A 20646-nucleotide genomic window follows, 5' to 3' on the forward strand; every position below is an offset into this window, starting at 1 on the left:
TCGTATCCGGGCATGGAAGCTTTCCACTATTTTGTATCAGATAAAAATACCATGCCGTGGACTGCTCAAGGTTAATCAAGTTGGCTCACGGATACTCCCTGGAGCTACTCTGGCATCATCTCTTCATATTTGCACTTTTTCAAACCAGAAAAGCTGGAAATGACACTTTCATGTGTTTAAATATCAGAAATTCTCCAGTGCAATCTCTGGCCCTCAAATTCTTCATTCTATATAATGCTCTTCTGGAAATAACGAGGCACCCAGGCCTCCTCCGTAACTCATCCCTTTCATCAATGGAATTAAAAAAAAAGACTCTCTTTGAAATTAATGAGGAACCTTATATTGACTTGTATGCAAAAATCCAATAGGGATTTTTATGCCTGTGCCCAGAAGAAAAATCCTCAGGCTTGTGGAGGCTGATAGTCTTAAGCTGAATTCATTCATGGCCCCCTAATTTTCAGCTGGATAATAAATCTTAGGGTAGTTACTCAACTCTCAAAACCTACTTTCCTCATTCATAGAGTGAGAACAATAACATCAACTTTATGGTACTGTTACATGAATTAAATGAGAGATTATATGTGCAGTGCCTTGCATCCAGAATACCTTATACCAGATATTTTCCATATATGGAAACTTGATTTGTTTGGTCCTGTCTGACATGAGCTTCTGGCATATAGAGCCCAGGAAGATGTGGAAGAATCAGACATTTGTTTATTCTGTAAATAATATCTTCTTGAAAATGCTAGTCAATTTCCATGAATTGAAAATTGTATACTTTTTCTATTCTTAAGATGCAGACAAATACACAACTAGATACCTATCAAATTACCAAATATAGTTACGAGGTAATGGTAACAGTTAGGAGTAATGATGGAGCGATGGTGAGTAATGCAAGAAAACAAAGAACTGGTGACTGTTGGGATCATGGATCATAAAGGGTAAATAGAACTGCTCTTCCCTACTTGCCCCTTGAACTCATTAAGAAATACAATAAGGAAGAAAATAAGTGGAACTAAAAATATATCCCTTTTGGTATCAGTAAAAATGTGCAGCTGTGCTGGTCTTGCCACCTGAATTCCGCATTTAGGCAGAATTATCCAGTCTTAAAAGTTATGGTCACCTCTAGGAAAGGGACCTTAATACTCTGCTTATGAAATGGCCCAGAGCAGTGATGATTACAAGCTGACACCTGGCAGGCTGAATCCCAGAGAAGAAGGGAAAATGGGACTTTCAAGCCAACCTCTTTCTTCCAAAATTTTACCAAGCAAGAATTCTTATCTTCCTGGAGTGGAATGAGCAGAGAGAAGACAGAGGCTGGAATAACTCACTAGAGTTTTCTCCACATTTGGATAGGGAAGAATTTTCTTCACAAGAATACCTAATCTATTTTAGATGGGATGACCACGCTTCTGTGTGTGGTCACACCTGTTCACACCTGTTTTCCCAATGTAATTATTAACTGTGTTCCTTTTCACTCTCAAAAAAGTTCAGGTTTGTTTTAATGATAATTTGGTTGCCAAACTATGTGATCACAATATAAGAAGATAAGGAAGATTTTTTCTGGAGGTAGAAAGTGTAGCACAGTCTTTGGGGTAAAAGTAAGAGTTACTGAGGCTAAGAGAGAAAGGATGGGGTTACAGGAAGAGGAAACAGGGAGAGATGAGGAGAGGGAAATACAAACTTCAGGACAGCATGGAGCAAGAAACAGTGAGGTTTGTGCAGAAATTATAAACAAGTATATGCTGTTGGAGCATCAACAGTAAGAAATGGTGAGAGACTAGATTCAGGTACCTGTTGCTGAGGAAAACAGGACTGGTCTCTTTTGCTACATTATGGGTTTTACTGCACAGATTAAAATATTATTAATTTTTATATTCAACATAACTTCACTGCCTGGCTTTAAGGAGCCTCCACTCTAAAGAAGGGTATATAACACATTTCCCCTATAATTCCCCTATTATTATATATAATGCTTGTTTCATAAATAAGCTGAAGAAATATCTGACTCTTAAAATATACTGTCAAGTACTTAGCACTGTTTGAAGGATCATTTTTCCTAGAACAATTTTAAAATTCATAATGTGATATACTCAATCAAAGAGTTTAATCAATATTATGGAAAATTGTTTTCTCATAGGAAAAAAACACCAAGATACTCAAACACATATATTTACATTTTAAGGTAAACTGTCAGGTTTTTAGATAATTTTGGACACTAAATTTTGGCATGTTTGTAAATTGAATCATAAATTTCAGTGATATATTTTCTATGCTTGATTATGCAAGAAATTTCCTAGAAATTTAAAAAACTAAAAAAATTATAATCCTTATTCTAAACAAAAGTATGTATTTCAATTAAATTTCACCATTCACATTTACCAAGTAGTAAATTCCACCATAAAGATATTTAATAGCTTAGCAGCTAGAAATGGGAGGGTACTTCTTACTTTGGCATGGTTCTACATTGTCTCAATTTATATCCTTTGAGTCCCTACTAATCTATTAAGTATTTTAGGTATGCTATCATTTTGTTATTCACAATAATCCTATAGGTTACATATCTAAAGTTTAAAAATGAAGAGTTTGAGACACAGAGGTGGGTAAGATTTAACCAAAGTCATGCCAACAATAATTGACAGGACAGGATTTTTAAATCAAAATCTGTTTCCTGCAAAATCCAATAATCTTTTGAATATACTACAGTGCCTCCTCTGCATTACCAAGCCTTTTTAAGATCAAAAAGAAGAATAAATATGGTGTTTCATTTAATCATAATCTAAGCTTTAGCCATTTTTTCAACTATTCAATTTATAGAACAGTCAGAGGAGATCGAACAATAATTTAATGATAATTACATTAAAATCAGTTGAACACCTAATGGAGTGTACTATTTCTTGTTGTCAGCAAAATTCCATCCTCCCATAATTTTTAACCTCCTGTACAGAAACAAACAAAAAGAGGAGGAAGTGTTTCCACTGCTTATTTTGTACTCTCCTAAAGCACTGCTTTTGTCTCTTGGTGTCTGTAATTATCTTCATTGCTGAATCCTTGTTTAGTCTAAAATTGTACCTCTTTGCTATTCACTCTTTTTCAATTTCACTTCATCTTAGCGAATCAATCTTTTGATTGAGGGGAAAAAATAATGTCAGATTTAAATTGTCCCATAGTACTTCGGAGACTCCTCCTGACTTTAAGCTAATCCATTTATATTTTCTCACTAACTTTTAATCTTTAAAAGGGTTTTCTAATTCTTTTTCCATATGAAAAGTTTCCATATGAACCTCAAGAAAAGAGTTTTTTATGAGCCAGTCAGGAAATATTTCTACACATTTGACACAGACTAACATCTTTCCATTATCAAGGGCAGTAACAATTTAGAAAGCATGCATTCTTCATTCTAAGAGCTGACTCTTAGACAAGAACAAATAAATACAAGAGGCTGTAACCCTTGAACTATAGAAAAGGAGTCTTAAGATTTTATGCTTTTGCAATCTGTGAGTGATTGTACCTGAGTATCCTATATTGAAACATCAGACAGAGGATAGAAAGCAATTTATGCAGGACCAGGAGCAGTTGATCAAGATGATTTTGTTGAATTAATTTGTTCATGAATAGAGTCCCTGGGATCTAGGTGAATACACTTCACAGGAGACTATACAACGTCTCCCGTCTTTACACCAAAATGTCTCCTGTCATATTTAACCTGCATCCCTCCTGACGTACTTCAGTCTGCACTTTTGCTACTTCACAGTGTCTCTCATTCAAAAGACTCTGGAAAAGCAACTCTATAACCAACTCTTCCAAAGCCTTCTTCCTTTACATTCCAAAAGTGAATTACTTTAGCCTTTTGTAGAAGGCCAGTTTGGCACAATTCTAGCTATTTTTCAAGGTTCCACTCTGAACCATCTTGTAATTATCCCTAAAAGTTAGGGGTGAAAACACAAACACCGACTCCATTAGAGCCCCACTGATGATGAAGAGATCGACGCCTAGTCGTCAGTGGGCGCTCATTTACAGGACACTAGTCTTAGCATATAAACTCCAACATGGTCCTTAAAAACTGTAACAGAATCTGCGCCCTGGCCATGAGGAAGCAAATCCAAAATCTGGACCATGGCTAATAATAACATTTACCTGGAAATGTTTCTCTGCACTTTATAGGTAACAAAAATTTGTCAAAGGTATCACACCCTTCAAAAGGTTTATTTTCTATTATTTATGTATCAGGTTTTTTTTTTTTCTTGCATTGCTTCACTTCAGTTAGCCATGAAATTACATGCCTACCGATGCAAGGAAACAGAACAAAGAAAAGAAGAGTCAGTTTCTGGGTTTTTGGTAAGGAAGAAGGGCATATAGAAAATTGGATGGAAAAAGACAAGGACTACTGCCAAATACTGGAAAATATTTCCCTTCTGGGAGACAGGGGAGAGCTGGAAGAGAGTGAAGAGGTCACTGAAGTGACTAAGACTGACAAAGGAGTCTGAGCCCCACATACCACTGAGATCCCAGCCTCAAAATCCCATTGTGGCAAGGGATGACTAAAGCTCCTAATTTTATGAGAAGCTAAAAGAAAAGTGGAGAACCATGTCACATGGCAGGATCCCAGAAAGACAGAAAAATTACCAGAGATGACTGTGTGGTATATGCAGACAGATTCTCTGCTTCTTGGTATGGAATAAAAATAATAGAGTTACTCATGAATATCTGGAAGTGGAGCATAATTTTGAAGATATTTACACAGAAATACAGTGTTTATTGTGAGCCCAGGAAAAAAAAGGGGGGGGGATCGTTCTTGGCACAGTCTATGGAGATTCTGAATGAGGTCCTAGACACTATCCCCCAATGAGGATACATCAACATTCATAAGCATCCCCAGAGGGCATATGCATGCCAAAGAACAGAAGAAAAAAATCTGTATTAATGAGGGCTTTTTGGTTACCACCCACATAATGAAGACCTTAAGTACATTACAGAAAAATAAGAAAAGTTACATCTGTTTTGTTTTATACCTGAGTTTCTGCTTAAAATTGATATGTACAATACATACAATATTTATCAAGTATTATATTAATCATCACTACCCCCTTTTAACAAATTTGAACTTAATAAACACAGATGATGTTCACTGAACATGTAGTATTAATTACCTAGTCACCATGTTAAACATTTTAAACTCATTATCTGATGTAAACCTTACAAATCTGTTGAGGATTTTTTTTTGTTTTTTTTATAATTGCTAGTTTACTGATGAATATGAGGAGGCTTAGAGAGGGTGTATGAGAGAGGGATAGTAAATTGCCTAAAGTCACAGAGGTAATAAAAACAGAGCTGGAGCTCAAATTCACCTGTATTTGAACCCAAAATCAATGCCTTCAACTTGTGTAAAGCGCCAATTTAATGCAGAGAGGAGACACTCCCTAGAGAGTTTGTCTTATTCCTTCAAAGAATGCAACTGATTAGAGTAAATCTTTCTCAAAAGAAAACATTTTGAAGCCTCACCATTTACTTCTCTTCCACGTTTGTATGTCAGTTGCGCAGACAACACATCCTTGTCATTGACATCATGGTTAAAGATATTTCACCCCATTCTTTTTTATGCATTTTTATTTACTCTCCAGAATAATTAAATTAGAGTTAACTTTTTATATCCACATGCTGCTTCTCTCTGCATGTTCTTCATTGCCCTCTACAACGTTACGAATCTATTCTTAAGCTGTTGTCCCAAGTAATTTTCATAATCATTCTCTTTGTTTCATCATAAAAGGCATTGGGTTTTGAAAAAAATAATCATTCTTATTAAGTATACCTCTATTTCATGATTACTTTTCTAGCCCAATTGTCTCAGTAGCAACTCAGGGAATATTTGTGATATGAATTGAGTTGGGTAAGGAGAGATGTTCAAAACTGATCAGCTGGGAGAAAGGAGATTTATAAGATTAATGACAAGAGAAGGAGGGAAAGACTGGGAGAAAGTTGGCAATTTCTGTGTAAAGCATGTTAAGCACATAGTAACTGAGAGATGTTCAATAGGCTGGAAGGAATTCAGCAGTAGGTCTCTGGAAAGAAGTCAAACCTAGAGTCAAATATAGCAAAAACAAAATGGGCAGATGGTCAGAGTCCAAAGTAAAGAGAAATTTTCTCTGACATTCAAGTGCGGTGACAGGAAGATTGCGGAAACTCCAAGGTCACTAAAATAACTACCCAATTTATTCTGAGTCTCTTGTTTCCAGGCACCTCTCCTAAAAATATTCTTGATCTAGTTTTCACCCAGCATTTTTAAAATGTAATTCTTCTATTTCATGCATGTGAAGAAAACTTCCTGGCCACCAATACTAGTATCAACTCTTCAAATGGAGCAAATAACAAAAATTACATGAGCACTGAGATATTAGAAAGAAATTAAGGCGTAAATACTAAAATTTTTGAAATATACCTAACTAGACTTAAAGCACATTTTTTTTCTGTAATTAAAGAATCAAAACACTTCAATTTTGTTGTGTTTTAAAAAATCTGTGTATGTGATGTCTTTTCCTTTGGTTAAGACCTGGTTACTTGAGGAACAATACGTCTCATGATAATGCAAATGATAGAGTAAGCTTTTTTTTTTCTGCTTCTTAGTCTGCTGAGCTGACTGTTCTTATACTCAGATGATGTCTGGATGTTTGAGACTTTAAGACTCAGAGTAGAATATCATTTGTTTTATTACTAAACTTGACAAACAACTGAAAACTGAGATTCTTCCCATCATGGCAGTTTTCACGTTCTGTTCCTAATGAAGCAATGTAAGTTGGCTTCACCATGAATTAGCAACGGTGCTATTGACAATAGTGTTCCATTAATGCTAAAATGTTCAATTTGTCTCAAACCTAAAAAGCTATTGTGGTTCTAAAGGTTCCTTCTTAAATATTAATAACAGTAGGTACCATTGTAATAGCTACTATAGAAACTCAGAGGGAGGCGTTAGCTATTATTAGTTGAAATTATAACACTAAAGCAACTCAGGGGTTCAAATTAAAACCTTTCACTATACCCCTGAAAGGAAGACTCTAAAACTCTAAAAAAAGACTGCTGAGAATGGAACTGTAGTGTGGAAAAGGGAAATGAATCTTTTCTAAATATTGTCTATTTTAACTTACTGCATTTAAAGAGAGTCCAGGAGTCTAAATAATTGCAACACTAAGAAACATTTAATTATTCATACAGAACAAAGAAATAGTGCCCTAGAAACCGTCAGACACCTGGTGGGGCAGTCCTCCACAGGGAAATTAAGGATGCGTAATATTTTCCCTTTCACATCCTTTCAGAAGTGCTATAAAAAATATAGCCACATCTTAACTGAGACTGGAAGGAGCAGATACACTGTAGCCATTTTCACAATTAGCATTCTCATATAATAAAAAAAAGTGGTCTACAATTTTTATGCTTTCATTCTTTCACCCTCGCTACCTTTGAAAACTGAGTATCACCAACCAATTAAGATTGAGAGGAGACCTAGATGAGATCTTCTGCGGCGTAACTATCAAAAAGCTTCAAAGCCCACAAGGAAAGGTGAGATTTTAATTGTTCCCTCTGTCCAAATAAAAAAAAAATAGCCTAAAAGCTATAAAACTGTTAAGGAAAATATCCCGGGACGTAATCCCTGTGTGGTTCTCTAGCCTAATGATGGTTTTCTCTTTTTCTTCTGTCTCTGCACATGCCGTTCCTCCCACCTGGAGTTCTCTTCATCCCTCTGCTGTATCATCCAAAACCAAGTTCATGTTATTTCTCTTTGGAAAGTACTAATTCAACTATTCTAACTTCCACAGTTTTGCATGCCCTGTTTCTACACTAGTGCCCTTTGTAATATTTCACTTGTGTTTCTCTTTGTTAAATCATCCCCCAGCTAAACCATAAATACTTTAAGAACAAATGAGTGCATCGGTGACGTGAGCATTGTGATTGCCGTAGTTCTGACTCCTGCCGTGGGGTAAACTGTAGGTGCCTAAATCAACTATACATTCAGCTCTGAATCAACTCCTCTGTTATCAGCTATACAATTTTTGCCAGACATCAAAATGTTACTTGCTTCAGTGTCTTATTTATAAGGACTAAGTAGGATCTTATGTGTAAAGTACTTAGCATATGCCTAACACACGATAAGAGCCTAATGAATGCTAGAGGGGATACGAGTCACTCAGTTATTAAGGAAAACATAGATGTGTCAGTTTGAACAACTCCAGGGGGCACCATTTTATATTGTAATCTACATGACTATCAGGATGGAGCTCTGTCTTTATTCTGTACATCACATACATATAACATATGTGTCACTATTTCTTTTTCTTTTTGTGCTTTTTACCTGGCCCTTTGCTAAGTTTTAAGAATACAATAATGGAAAAGATGCACTTTCATTGCCCTTCTATAAATCACCATCTATTATAAATTGAGTCTCATTTTTTCACCCTGAACATCGTAGCCATTAAGTTCCCCCAAAATTTCATGCAGGAGTTCTTTATTCTGCAAGAACTTTGTGACATTTCTTTGCTGCCAACTACCAAGTTCAAAGTTTCGATAGAAGGTGTCAGACAGACGTGATCTGCCAGCATGTCTCATTCCTCCCTACTGATTAATACATAAAGAAAAATGAACATGTAAAGCCATGGGATTCTCCAAGTTCAAAAGTGAACACACCTCCCAAAAGGTAAAGAAGTTTGATTTTTTTAAAAAAACTCTTTCTTTCAGCTGGGCCTTACAAGTTGTGAGACACGCCTCTCACTGGCTAAGCGCTGAGAATTCATCCCTGCTTACAGCTTTTTTTTTTTTTTACCTTCTATTTTTTTGCCCTATACTATCTCCTTCTTGTTGGTCCTTTATCTCCAAATAATAGCTTTCTTCAAAGTGAGACAGACACCTCAGATGTGATAACCAGCAACAGATTAATGACAGAAGATCCTTTTATGTGAACACAAATGGCCATACAGGACCCAAAATACCCCTGCACATCACAGCGATGTGCAAACAGCTACCCCCGAGCCCATCCCTTTGAAAATACTCCCCAGATTTCAGTTATACCCAAACATCAATTATTTTGACCTGTTGGATATTTATAGGCTTTTCTTGCTTTATCTTTAACCCATTTAATTTAGACATTTCCCTCCTGCGACTTCACTGTAACTTCTCTTGTTTAAGGTCACAGGTAATCTCTGAGTTGCTTATTCCTATTACTAAATCTCAGTTTTTGTTTTATTTGACCCACTGGTAGCATTTGGTGCTATTAATCATTCCTTCCTCTGGAGAAGGGGGAAAAAAAAACCTCTTTTCTATTAGTCCCCTAAATTTGACACTCTACTAATGTGCTTTCCTCCTTGACTAGCTCTTTCTTTTCAGGCCCTTATTCTTTCTCATCTCCCTTACCTTCTAAGGTCAGAATGTTCCAGGTTATCAGCACCTGGACAATTTCCCTTCTCCCTCTACACTCATCCCCTTGTTGATCTTGTCGAGTTCAATGGTTTTGTAAGTACCATCTAATGATGCTATTTCTCAAATGCATAAATTCAAGTCGGAGTTCTCCTAATCTCCAAATTTTTATATATGTAAATGTGTGTGTGTGTGTGTGTGTGTGTATAAGAAGTGTACATGTCAAAATAATAGATCATATGTTAAGTGAAAAAAACAAATCTCAATAAATTTAGAAAGACTGAAATTATATCAAGCATCTTTTCAGAGAACAATGATACGAAATGAGAAATTAATCACAAAAAAGAAAGCTGGAAAAGTCAACAGTACATATAGATCAAACAACATGGTGCTGAACAACCAATGGGTAAACAAAGAAATCAAAGGGGAAGTTTCATAAAAACAAACTTCAAGACATCAGAAGCAGGGCCAAGTGAAAAACCTGCCTTTTCCTCTCCCTTTCAATCTTCAACCAGTAAAACATTCACATCTCAACAAAGGTGCCTCTGTTCAACACCACAGGAGGCCAGAGAATTCCACACAGCTGTACATCTAAAGGTGAGTGGATGGGGACACACAGACGGGAGGGAACTGAGGGAGCAGCCGAGAGGGTGACTGTGATCCTGGCCTTCCGACCACAGCAGCAGAGAACACAGCTTCAGAGAACCCAGTAACAGCAGGGGAGGCGGCACGCATGACTCCAGCCACTCGACTGCACCAGGCCAGGGCCACAGTGCAGAGCCTGCGCAATTTACAACAGACGAGTGAGGCACCTGTGTGACTCCAGCTCTCCCCTACACTGTCCCCTTCCCCTCATGGTGGAGATTATATCTCAGAGGATTCCAAATACAAGGAAAGAGCCCACCACCCTGGTGACAACAATGGCTCTGGCAAAAATCAAGGCTGCCATGACCCTGGTGACACTAGAAAAAAGTAAGAATGAAGGCATGAAGTCACACCTCTTACAGAGACAGTGGATGCTGCCAAGTGCCTCTGCTGAATATACCCAGAGGCAGCTTAGGTAAGAAAAATTTACAATCTGAGTGATAACGTCCCCTCTCAGAACACAAAAGAGAGGAATCTAACTCTGAATCTGTCATTTAATACCAAATGCACCGGCAGAGAAACAAACAACATAATGTTCATCAAACAACATTAAAACCCACAGTAATACTGGAGCATAAAAAGAAAATGACAGTTCTCCAGAAACCAACGGAAAGTCTCAGAATATTGTGATCTAACAGAAGAACTCAGAATAGCTGTCACGAAGACACTCGATGAGATAAAAAAAATTCAGAAAGCAGTTTAATGAACTCAGAAATACAATTAATGAACAAAAAGAATACTTTCCCAAAAAGATTGAAACTCCAAAAATGAGCCAAACTGAAACGATGGAGCTGAAGAACACAACATGCAAGATACAAAAGGCACTACAAAGCACTGGCAAATAGATCAGGCCTTAAGAAAGAGAGAATGAGTGAGCTTGAATATATGTAGAAATGATACACATAGAAGATGAAAGAGAAGTAAGATACAAAATTTTTAGAGGTTTAAGGAACCTCCATAATGGCTGCACCAACTTACATTGCCACAAACAGTGTAGAAGGGTTCCCTTTTCTCCACAGCCTCTCCAGCATTTATTGTTTGTGAACTTCTTAATGATGGCCATTCTGACTGGTGTGAGGTGATACCTCATTGTAGTTTGGATTTGCATTTCTCTAATAATTAGAGATATTAAGCATCTTTTCATGTGCCTGTTGGCCATCTGGATGTCGTCTTTGCAGAAATATCTATTTAGGTCTTCTGCTCATTTTTGATTGATTCTTTTATATTAGGCTGTATGAACTGTTTGTATATTTTAGAAATTAGTCCCTTGTCAGTCATATCATTTGCAAATTATTTCTCCTATTCCGTAGGTTGTCCTTTCATTTTGTTTACGGTTTCCTTTGCTGCGTAAAAGCTTTTAAGTTTAATTACGTTCCATTTGTTTATTTTTGCTTTTATTTCCCTTACGCTAGAAGCTGGTTAGGAAAAAATATATATATTGCTGCAATTTATGTCAAAGAGTATTCTGCCTATGTTTTCCTCTGGGAATTTTATAGTATCTGGTCTTACGTTTAGGTCTTTAATCCATTTTAAGTTTATTTTTGTATATGGTGGTAGAGGATGCTCTAATTTCAATCTTTTACAGGTAGCTGTCCAGTTTTTCCCAGCACCATTTATTGAAGAGGCTGTCTTTTATCCATTATATATTCTTGCCTCCTTTGTTATAGATTAATTGACCATAAGTACATGTGGATTTATTTCTGGACTTTCTATCCTGTTCCAGTGATCTATGTGTCCGTTTTTGTGCCAGTACCATACTGTTTTGATTACTGTAGCTTTTTAATATGTTCTGACATCAGGAGGCATGATTCCTCCAGCTCTGTTTTTCTTTCTCAAGATTGTTTAGGCTATTCCAGGTCTTTTGTGTTTCCTTACAAATTTAAAAAATTTTTGTTCTAGTTCTGTGAAAAATGTCATTGGTAATTTGAGAGGGATTGCATTGAATCTGCATATTGCCTTTGGTAGTATGGCCATTTTAACAATGTTGATTCTTCCAATCCAAGAACACAGTACATCTTTCCATCTGTTTGTGTCATCTTCAATTTCTGTCATCAGTGTCTTATAGTTTTCAGTACAGGTATTTTGCCTCCTTAAGGAGGTTTATTCCTAGATGTTTTATTCTTTTTGATGTGATAGTAAATGGGATTGTTTCCTTAATTTCTTTTTCCATTTTTTTGTTGTTAGTGCATAGAAATGCAACTGATATGATCCAGTAATCCCATTCCTAGGCATAAATTCAGAGAAAACCGTAATTTGAGAAGATACATGCACCCCAATGTTCACAGAGGCACTATTTACAAGAGCCAAGACATGGAAGCAACCTAAGTGTCCATCAACAGATGACTGGCTAAAGAAGATGTGGAGCATATATGCAATGGAATATTACTCAGCCATAAAAAAGAATGGAATAATCCCATTTGCAGCAACATGGATAGAATTAGAGATTATCATATTAAGTGAAGTAAATCAGACAGGGAAAGACAAATATCATAAGCTATCACTATATGTGGAATCTAAAAATTATGCAAATCTTATTTATAAAGCAAACATAGATTCATGGAAGTAGAAAACAAACTACGGTTACCAAAAGGGAAAGGGTAGGTGAGGAATAAATTAGGAGTTTGAGATTCACAGACATATATTACTATATATAAAACAGATAAACAACAAGGACCTACCGTATAGCACAGGAAACTATATTCAATATCTTATAATAACATGTAATGTAAGAGAATCTGAAGAGAAAATGCATATATGTCTATATATGTATAACTGAATCACTTTGCTATACACCTGAAACTAACATTGTAAATCAACTACGCTTCAATAAGAAAGAAAGAAAGAAAGAAAGAAAGAAAGAAAGAAAGAAAGAAAGAAAGAATAGAAAAGAAAAGAAAAGAAAAGAAAAAGAGAGAGAGAAAGGAAAGAAAGAAAGAAAGAAAGAAAGAAAGAAAGAAAGAAAGAAAGAAAGAAAGAAAGCAAGCAAGCGAGAGAGAGGGAGAGGGAGGGAGGAAGGAAGGAAGGAAGGAAGGAAGGAAGGAAGGAAGGAGTGCCACCTTAAATAGATAGCAGGTGATAGAGGAATGATGGTGCCTCTTCTCTGTGGCCCTGAATTTGCTGTCTTACCTAGGCCCTCTTTGAATCATCTCTTCTGCCTGATCCTTGTGTACGTGCTAACACTGGTAACTTATATAGTATAACTGAGAGAAAAATGGGGTGCATGCATCGTATTTAAGCCCAGTTATGCAGGCACAGCTTTTGTCATCACTAGATAAGACCGGCTAGGCTTATAGCTAGCTATTATCTGCTTGGCTGATTTAGTCTCCTTTTTCAGTCACATAAAAATGCCACCTGCTCCTCACTTGACTGAAGATGGAATGATGTGAGCATCTAGTAGAGAAGACAGAAAAATAACAGAGCATTTGTGATTCATGTGTTTATATTAATTCTCTTTCTCTCCCCCTCCCTCTCTCCATCTCTCTCCATCATATCTCTTTCACAACAGACTATGTTTACCCCAATATGCAGCCCATTCCATTACCGTATTTTCGCTTTCATCCCGAACTATTTGTTCTCAAAATATATCTACCTATTCAACTGGCTCTTCTGAGAAAAGATTATTGATAGCTAAGTCTACAGCAGAGATTTTCAGTGAGATACAGCATATTCTCCCAACAGCCTAAAGAAGAGATTTATAATGTCATTGCAGAATATCATTCAGATAACGTGGCCCATTAAGTTGCAATTGATGCTTAACTAATGTGCTTTCTCTTGAAGCGCCTATCTTTCCACAGCCACGGAGAGCAACATGCCAAGGGAATAGAGGCATGATGGGTGAGAGAGTTCAGCTTGGAACTGCCATACAGGAGAAAGGCTAACTAGAGTTCAATGGGAATTTTACACTCATATAGGATCATGTCTGAGGCAGTAGACTTTCTTTAATCAGATTAAATGTTCTTACCTACCTAGACTAAATCTGATAGTTCCACTGCTATTTTTCACTAAATTAAAAAACAGAAGAGAAAATAGTATTGGATTTATAAAAATGTAAATCAGCTACCGAGCAATAGAAAATAGTAATCACATCACATGTTCTTTACACTTTCAGACCAAGTGGGAAAAAAACAAAACAAAACAAAACAAAACACCTTTGCAGTTCTTCTTTGTTTATATACCTGTGTACCTATGTCCCCAGTTTCCAGAGATGACACTATTGATGGGTCCAGTTGTAATCATTCTCATAAACAGGAGTCTCAAACTTCAACAAAATTCCCACATTGAAGCCTAGAAAATACCGCAAATGTAGCACCTTAAAGACTCAACTGCTTCTCTGCCTCAAGCTACTTGTTCCCCTTTCTTTTGGGGAAACAGAATAGCAGAGTGGTTAACAACCAGGACGCAGGCATGACTACAGGAGTCTGAGTCCCAGCTCTGGCACTAGCCAATGGGGGTAATGAGAGCATATGTGCCTACAAGGTTTATTGTAAGGCTTAAATACTGAGCTCATAGAAAGCTCTCTAAGAGTGTTAACTGTTTTATTATTATTACTTCTTTTTTTTCTAGCCTGATTAATAGTAATGTTCATCTTTCAAGTTACCCAGACTAAAAACTGCAAGGCCACATATTTAATAACTCGCCTTTTAAAATCATTTAGTTACCAAGTATTATTTCTACCACAGTAAGGCTTTTTTTATCTGTGCCTCACCTTTTCATTCTGTTCCTCTCTAACTTACATTTTTCTGGATTTTTAAATTCAGCTCAGATGATCTATCTCTTTCCAATCTATCAGTCAGATGGCCTTCTGACTTATCTTGCCAAAAACTGAAGACATACCTCTCTCACTCCCTAAAACCTTCAATGTCTCCCATTACCTAAAGAAAATTCTCCAAACTTTTTAGAATATTGTCCTAGATTTTCCAGTATCTAGTTGTAAGCTACCCTTCCAAGTTTTATGTTCGATTACAAACTTCACGACCTCCACACATGGCTTTAAAAAATATTTTTATACCAGTGTGTCCTTCTTCAGATAGTTTCCTCAACTTTCTTTACATCTCTACCTGTGAAAATCCTATTCATTCTTTAAGCCATATCTTAGATTTCCTTTGGGAGATACTTCTGATCCAGACTAATTACTGTCTTATTTCTTATCTTTCTCTATAATTTACCAAAGCAGCTACCCCATTTTACCTTGCCTACATTAGTAACTTACCTGTCTGTCCCTACATTCAATTTATAAGCCCCTTGGGAGCAACTCTTTTTCCAGTTTTTACCTTTAGAAACCCCTTTCACAGTTTCTATCATGAAGACACCCAATAAATATTGGTTAAATAGAACAAATAAATATAATTGTATTAATTACATTCATTTGTCAAGTTTTCTGATAAACAATGGAAACAAACCATGGAACAAGACAGAGTTCTTGCTCTTCAAGAGCTGATAGTAAATTCAACTCAATTTTGAGATGTCTATGAAAATCAATTCAAATGTGTGTTCGATTCTTAGTTTCCAAGATCATTTCATGCAGACAAGCCTGTTTAAAAAGGCTAAGGTAACTCATAAGGAAGAAAAAGTTCACATCCAACCCAGCATAGAAAAAATCCAGTTATATTAAGGTTAGTTATTATGGGCTGAACGTCTGTATCCCTGTCCAATTCATTTGTGGAAGCCCTGATAGCTAATGTGATGATACTAAAAGGTGTGGCATTTGGGAGGTAATTAGGTTTTGATGAGGTCATGAAAGTGGAGCCCCCATGAGGAGATTAGTACTTTTATAAAAAGATAAAGGGACACGCCAGAGCTTCCGTTCTCTGCCACGGAGGATACAGCAAGAAGGTGGCCATCGGCAAGCCAGGAAGAGAACCTCACCAAGAGTCTCGTCTGCTGGCACCTTGATCTTGGACTTCCCAACCTCCAGAACTGTGAGAAATGTCTGCTGTGTAAGCCACCCAGTCCATGGCATTTTGTTACGGTAGCCCAAGCTGACTAAGAGAGGTAGTCACATGTTTCTTGGTAAAAGTACCTCAAAATGACTCAGTTCTTCCGTTACCCTACAGGCAATTTGAGGTCAGAGATCTCCTTTTACAAATTTTACTAAACCCATGTTAAATATTCAGTAAACATTTGCTAAACCAATGAATGAACAGCAGAACTTTGCAACTACCAGATCCTGAAGGACAGGAACACAGGTTTATGTCTCTCAGGGGCACCTGGTTCACTGCTGTGAGGGGGTCAGTAAAGAACACCTCCTAGCAGGTGTCCTCTGAACTCTGTTAGCTCCTCCTAAAAGAATTACTACTAATGAAGTAGTAACACATTATTTGTGCATGATTTTTCCTTTTGTGGCTGGCTAAGTTATTTTTTCAAGCTCCTGGCTGTAATGAGTATAACTTTTCTCCAGTTACCATTCCTCCTAGGCTACATTCATTCACGTGTGATGGCAGGTCTGATGGACCCAGCCACCCCCTTTCATGGCCCATAGGTCCCTGGTACTTGTTCCTTCATTGCAGTTTGATATCCGTTTGCCTATGAATTGTAGCGACAAGCAAAGGGTATTATCAAAAGCAAGGACCAGGACTTGGAAAGAAAAGCTTCTTTAGACTGTTAGGTAGGGCATAAGATGGTGAAAGCAGGGGGAGAGATGGTGCCAAAAGAGGAGAAATTTGCCTGAGGCAAGTTAATTAATTAAAATAAACATAGGAATTTGCTATTTGAGGGAACACTATATTGAATCTTTTTTTCAAATTAAGTACATGTATTTCATTTTTGTCAAGTATATAGTACATTGTTTTGTTTTGTGGTGTGTGTGTGGGGGGTGGTGTACGTGTGTGTTAATGAGTCGACGTGCCTATGTTTTATTTTCTTAAATTGGAACAGCTGCATCTTTTCTGGAGCACCGCTGATGATCAGGTGTATCATGAAGAAAAAAGGTCATTATCTAAGTCTACCTAAGACTCAGTGACTTTACTACATTATCACTTCCATTCACTCTCTTTCCCTTTTCACTAAAAAACATATAAACCTCCCAGTGATGGTTACTCCTTTACAAAAGGGTCTCAGAGTGAACTGGTCTACTTTGGGTACAAATATTAATTGACCCAACCACATCTCTGTGTGTGTGTGTGTGTGTGTGTGTGTGTGTGTGTGTGTGTGTCTCCCTATGGCCAGTTACTTCCCACACCTTGAACTTCAAAAGGCAGTAACAGTGTGGGGTGTGTGGAGTATGTATACACACGTGCTCACTAACTGCTAATTGTATGACTTGAGCTTTACTGCTTTTTGATCCTCAAATTTTCCTTTTGCTCCTTCAATTACCAAGGGAATATGAGCATTTTTATAAAGCCGATTATAGTTCACTAAAAACAAAAATCTGATCTATAAAAAAGCTAACTACAAATCAAAGATTTTTCACCTTACAAAGGAATTCACTAAAACATTCCTTCTTTCAGTATATTTCAGATACTTAAATTTTTACCAATTTACTTAACTCATAACCTCAGGAACACACAGAAGGATATTTAAAGTGCACTTAACACTACATTTAAGAACCCAGGAAGTTATGAGAGAAAAGAAAAAAAATTAGAACATGTAATATGTTCTTTGGCTCTATTTGATTCATTTGAGATCCTGGTAATGTCTTTGAATGTTTATATTCTTGCTGAAAACTATAGGTCATTCATTCTCTCATTTATTCAGCCATTCTTCTAAAAAAATTGAGTTCCTACCATAACTCAGTTAATTTTTAAACGTATCACAGTTCAAATAAGAGACGCTGGCAATGAACAGAACTGCATTCATAATCAATACCAGCAAATAAACAAAACACATATAGACATAATAACACAGGATAACATCTCAGTAAACAGCAATATGGCCTCTTGACCAAACAGGAGCTTGAGCTTTGTTCTCTTCATTTACAATCTTCGTTAAGTGTGTCATTACCTCTAGGCTTCAATTTCTTTATCTTTGATATTTTATCTTTCCCTTAGAGTGTTGTTGGAGGGATAATCAAGCTAATATACGTAAATCATTTAACATATTGCCCGGAACAGTGTACATTCCCAATAACCATTAACTTGCTATTATGTAATTATTACTACTATGTTATCACTATTATTCTTGTTATTTGCCTTATCTTGACTAGCTTAGATTTCCTCCTATTTCTTCAGCAGGTAAGAAGCAGCCTTCTTACTCTTAGTCATTAGTCTTCCCAACCCAGTGGTCAGCATTTTCAGTTAGTAATTCTTCATGCTATAAATGGAGCCATTTATCAAAACTTACCAAATTTCTTCCTCATGTGCAAGAAGAAGCCATCCTGGAATAGTCTCTTTCCACTGAAATGTGCACTGAGGCGGTGACACGGAGATCAGTACAGCCGGAGCTAATGATCTGGTTCCATTAACAATTGCTCATTTGGGTGGTAAGTGACCTGAGACGAAGAGAAAATGCAATTTTGCCTGCCAATACAGTAAAAAATGGTTGCCACTACAGTCCTATAGAGACTATAATCAATGATACTTTTTATTGGCTCGATTGAACAACATTGCAGCCAATTAAATTCCTGTTTGGGTGACACGAAGTAAAATGAAAGAGTCTCCTTTCTTTCATGGCTTGTACAAAATTAACTTGTGTACAACAGCTTTAGCCTTAATGCCTCTTGATGGCAAGAAGTCACCTTACTCACCTGACAAACTAACCTTCTCCTTAACCAAACAATTTTGATCTCTGCATTCAAAACAAAAATTGTTTAGAAGTTTTCACATCTTTGAAAAATAAAATGGCTACCCTTCTGCCTATTTTTAACTTAAGGCTTTCATTGTTTCTTTCTTAAATATATGGTGAAACTATCTTATATGCAAATTGTCAAGTTTAATTGAGATTTTTTTAACTGACTGTACTGTGGACAAGCTAGTGAGAGCTCTAAAACTGTCACACTCTTTTGTTATCCAGAAAGCTATGTTATTAAACAATCATACAATATTTTGTCTAATAGTATTATTTGGATCCAATCATGCCAAAGTATGATTTTCTTTTCATAAGAACCATTGTGGAACACAAGTGTGTATATGTAAAATAAAATATTTAAGATTTATCTGATAGTCACCACGTTTTCAAAGCAAATCACAATTTTGCTTCTAAAAAGACATGGACCCTGGAATTGCCTAAACCTAGTTAATTTGGTACAATCAATAATGATGTTTTCTACACTTACTGTCAGAAAGCTTTCATAACATTAAAAGGGTATATGTCACTAAATTATTGAGCTATATCCATTTCTCATCCTAAACTTGCTAAAAAGAGAAACTGAAATGAGAGAATTCTGTTTCTTCCATGCCCTTTTGCCAAGTTTTAAAATTTATTTTTGTTTCAAGCATTACCAAGCACTTAGTGTGTGACAGACACAGTGCTTCAAGCTAAATATACAAAGATGAATGGGACACAATAATTTCCTTTTAAATTTTTACTGTCTTGTCTTTCCACATAAAGATAAACCAATTTTGCCTTTAATTGACTGGATATTGCCGAAAGGGAGTCGGGGAGTGCTATCTGGCAGGAGGTGAATGGAGCCACTTGGATAGCTGTAAAATTCTGTCATTAACATGGACACTGCGGCCATTTAGTTCCGCAGAATTTATGTCTGTTTTGAAGGAAAACAGCCGAATTCCTTTATCAAAAGACCTGTTAGAACATTGACCAGCAGGACCCTATTTAATTACAGACATAGGAAACTTTTCTGGTCTAGGGAAGAATGTGACAAATGGTTGGGGTAAGAATAAAAAAATAAACAAATAAAAACTTTCATTTTATAAGGAGATTTGTAGTTCTAAATAACTTTTCTTACTTCTCTCAAACTGTAAGCACCAGGAAGAACACACGATACTTTCTTTTTGTTTTTAGAGTTTGGTTGGTATATTTGACTTTTTTTTAACTTGCCAAAACTGAGTTAAGACATATAAAATACAAATCATTCTATATATTTTATAGAAACTGAAGCCAAAGCTAAAACTCTTCCCTGCAAAAGAGACCGAAATCTAGGAACTCCACTCCATAGAGAAGTGAGTTCTTATATTCACCAAAACACATGTACAAGAAGGTTCACTGCATTTTTATTCACAACAGTCAAACTAGAAGCAATCTGAGTGCTCATGAACACGAAAATGGGTAAATAAATAGATTAGAGGTTAAGTATTCTAGACAGAGAACAAGAAATGAGAGAATATGGTTCCTTCAAGGCTCTGATTTTTTTTTTAAGCTGAATTATAATTATTAGGGAGAGAACAGAAAATGAAGTAGCCTAGATAGAGAGTTGGGAAAGATTGAATAGAGAATCATAAAAACTGTTTTAAGGAGTTTACACCTTTTTACTAAGCAACGCGCTGACAAATTTGAAGCAAGGAAGTACTATGATCAGATGGAGGTATAGTTTAGAAGGAGGCTTTGACTGCATAGAATAAAATGAAGTGATGTCGAAGGTGCTACTGTAGATGCAGGTGTATTTATGTGATTGGCTGCTCCACTGCGTTCATAAACCTACTTAAATTAAACTTCTTAGAGAGGCTTTCCTTAATTTTTCCAAATAGGTACCACTCTTTTACCTAATATGTC

At 36.5% G+C, this 20646-nt stretch overlaps 1 long non-coding RNA gene across 1 annotated transcript in view; it reads right to left on the minus strand.

The window, feature by feature from the left end:
* The window catches only part of LOC140698635 (uncharacterized), a 76409-nt gene that overhangs the window by 16856 nt on the left and 38907 nt on the right, over positions 1-20646 (minus strand). Inside the window, exon 2 of the long non-coding RNA XR_012076407.1 lies at positions 18322-18469. This is a non-coding gene — a long non-coding RNA (uncharacterized lncRNA). The remainder of the gene's footprint in view (positions 1-18321; positions 18470-20646) is intronic.

Source organism: Vicugna pacos, chromosome 10 (assembly GCF_048564905.1).
Source record: "Vicugna pacos chromosome 10, VicPac4, whole genome shotgun sequence".
Lineage (NCBI taxonomy): Eukaryota > Metazoa > Chordata > Mammalia > Artiodactyla > Camelidae > Vicugna > Vicugna pacos.